The 2839-nt window shown below is 36.2% G+C and overlaps 1 long non-coding RNA gene across 1 annotated transcript; it reads right to left on the bottom strand.

Moving 5' to 3' along the window:
* Positions 1 to 297: 297 nt before the first annotated feature.
* Positions 298 to 2439, bottom strand: LOC115626884. The gene is made up of 6 exons (XR_003995622.1): positions 2073 to 2439; positions 1858 to 2003; positions 1282 to 1779; positions 1073 to 1212; positions 825 to 994; positions 298 to 684 (listed from the first exon to the last, which is right to left on the bottom strand). It is a non-coding gene; the product is annotated as an uncharacterized LOC115626884 (long non-coding RNA).
* Positions 2440 to 2839: the final 400 nt, after the last annotated feature.

The following is a 2839-nucleotide window of genomic DNA, read 5'->3' as shown; positions in this document are numbered from 1 at the left end:
GTTTTTGGTTTTTTGAATTTTTATTATTATTATATTATAATCAGTACAAAAGTGTTGCCTACTGAGTGTAAATGTATTAGTGTTAGTATTGTGAATTCTATTTCTATTTCACTTTTTTTTTTATTAAAAGAACATAAAACTGGAGAAAGACTGCCAACTACTTACCCATAATGATTTCTACATAGCCAAATCATAAATAGTTTCTATATTAAGCACTTTGAACAAATAGAGGTCTTTATTATACTAGAAAAGGAGCATTTCTAAGCGTTATTAATTAAATGGGATCACAAAATGGAATTAAACAGAAAGACAAATAATTTATTACAATAATAATCATATGAAATACATAATTGTTATAGATTTGTTAGCTCCTTGTACTTGTATTTGCAAGGTCTGCATGTGTCACTTGCATTTACAGGAATATAGAACTTTCGTATAGCTGATTTAAAGAATTCATCGTATTATTTTCAAAGTTTCTCACGACCAATTTATCCATAGTCCTTCGTAACGGAATTGCGTGATATGCAAGGGCATTCAAGACCAGGCATTTGTCGAACACGGCAGCATTAGAAACTAGGATTGATGATGACCATTCTTAATCCTGCAATTGCCGTCGGTTGTTATATAATTGGATGACTTTAATAAGGAACAGATGTGAAATAGTATCTTGCTCAAGCAGGAGCTCTTCAAGTGTCACAAAATGTTTTTTAAGGTTAACAAATAGTTGATGAAGAGGATTATGGCAGCAGGCGGTTGGTGTTAGCAGTAAATAAAAGAGAGTAGCAGATTAATTAAGTATTTAAAGTATGAAGTAGAAAATATACCCATAAGAAATACAGCAAAAGTGCGTTGATGGTAACACTTTTACTATTGTTGACATTTCAATTGCGCTAAGCTACGCAAAATATAGAGTTATCATCAACATAAACGGTACGAATACTAGGAAGGACATCATTTAGGGGATTGGGAAGCTGACAATAGCCCATATAGCCCACTGTGAAATTGAACATTAATTGGCATCAGTTATTCGTATAAATACAGATAGATATGGGTATTTTATGGTGTCACTCACTTAGGATGATTTGTTCTCAAGGACGATGCCTTCCCCCTCCTCACCATCCACATCATCATCATCTTCTTCTCCTCCTTCTCCATCTCCCCATCCTTCTTCTTCCCCCTCTTCTTCTACTTTGTCTGGTTGGGATGCTACAGCTGCGGCCATTTCGAAAGGTATAGGTATTTTATACCTTCTAGGTATAGGTATTTTATGGTGTCACTCACTTAAGATGATTCGTCCATGCGTTCCGCCTCCTCATAATTCACATCATCATCATCATCATTATCATCATCATCATCATCATCATCATTATCATCATCATCATCATCTTCTTCTCCTCCTTCTCCAACTCCCCATCCTTCTTCTTCAACTTCTCCTTCTCCTCCTTCTTCTTCTCCTTGGTCTAGTTGTGATGCTACTTCTTCGGCCATTTCGAAATCCTCCTTCTCGCCCTCTTTGTTTTCGTTGGCTTTCCTTAGATTTCCCCATTCTTTTCTTAGCGGCTTCAATACGGTGTTTTTGGAGTTTCTTCAATGCCTCTGTAGTTTCCATGATATTCGATCTAACAATTTTTAAATGTGTGTTGTTCTAAGTGCAGCTTCTTGTGAAAGTTTGAGTTTATTGTACGGCAGTACGAGTATTTGTGTATCTTCAATGAAGTCGAATGAATTTATAATAAGCAGTTGAGCCTCTCGTCCATTATGATTTTGGAAGCTAAACAACTGTGAAATTGAACATTAGTGGGCGTCAGTTATTTGTATAAATACAGATAGATATGGGTATTTTATGGTGTCACTCACTTAGGATGATTTGTTCTCAAGGACGATGCCTTCCCCCTCCCCACATTCCACATCATCCTCTTCTCCTCCTCCTTCTCCATCTGCCGATCCTTCTTCTTCTCCTTCTTCCCCCTCTTCTTCTACTTCGTCTGGTTGGGATGCTACTTCTGCGGCCATTTCGAAAGGTATAGGTATTTTATACCTTCTAGGTATAGGTATTTTATGGTGTCACTCACTTAAGATGATTCGTCCATGCGTTCCGCCTCCTCATAATTCACATCATCATCATCATCATCATCATCATCATTTTCATCATCATCATCATCATCATTATCATCATCATCATCATCTTCTTCTCCTCCTTCTCCAACTCCCCATCCTTCTTCTTCAACTTCTCCTTCTACTCCTTCTTCTTCTCCTTGGTCTAGTTGTGATGCTACTTCTGCAGGCATTTCGGAATCCTCCTTCTTCTCGCCCTCTTCGTTTTCGTTGCGGCTTTCCTTAGATTTTGCCATTTTTTTCTTAGCGGCTTCAATACGGTGTTTTTGGAGTTTCTTCAATGCCTCTGTAGTTTCCATGATATTCGATCTAACAATTTTAAAATGTGTGTTTTTCTAAGTGCAGTTTCTTGTGAAAGTTTGAGCTTATTGTACGGCAATACGAGTAATTTTGTATCTTTAAAGAAGTCGAACGAATTTATAATAATTTTTAAACGTATCTTTCGAAATGACAAGAGTAGAATTACTTGACAGTAAAATATTATTTAAAACAAATACGAGTATCTAGTGTTTCAGTATTTATGGGTATTTATTTACAAGCACCTTCCTATGTGAAATGTCTTTGTTCAAGTGTTTATTTCTTCGATTTACTTCGAATTTATTAAGCTTTCCAAGGTATGGTTTGGTAAAGTAGTGTATTCTTTTATAATGCGTTATCGTGCTTTTCTAGTAATTTGTTGTGAAAGTGGCTAAAAACACTCTTGACAGTGGTCGACTAACTTGAA

The sequence above is a fragment of the Scaptodrosophila lebanonensis genome, unplaced genomic scaffold (assembly GCF_003285725.1).
Source record: "Scaptodrosophila lebanonensis strain 11010-0011.00,11010-0021.00 unplaced genomic scaffold, SlebRS2 tig00000089-arrow-pilon, whole genome shotgun sequence".
Classification (NCBI taxonomy): Eukaryota; Metazoa; Arthropoda; class Insecta; order Diptera; family Drosophilidae; genus Scaptodrosophila; species Scaptodrosophila lebanonensis.
Note: the sequence above shows the minus strand (reverse complement) of the source record. Positions and strands in the feature narration are given on the sequence as shown.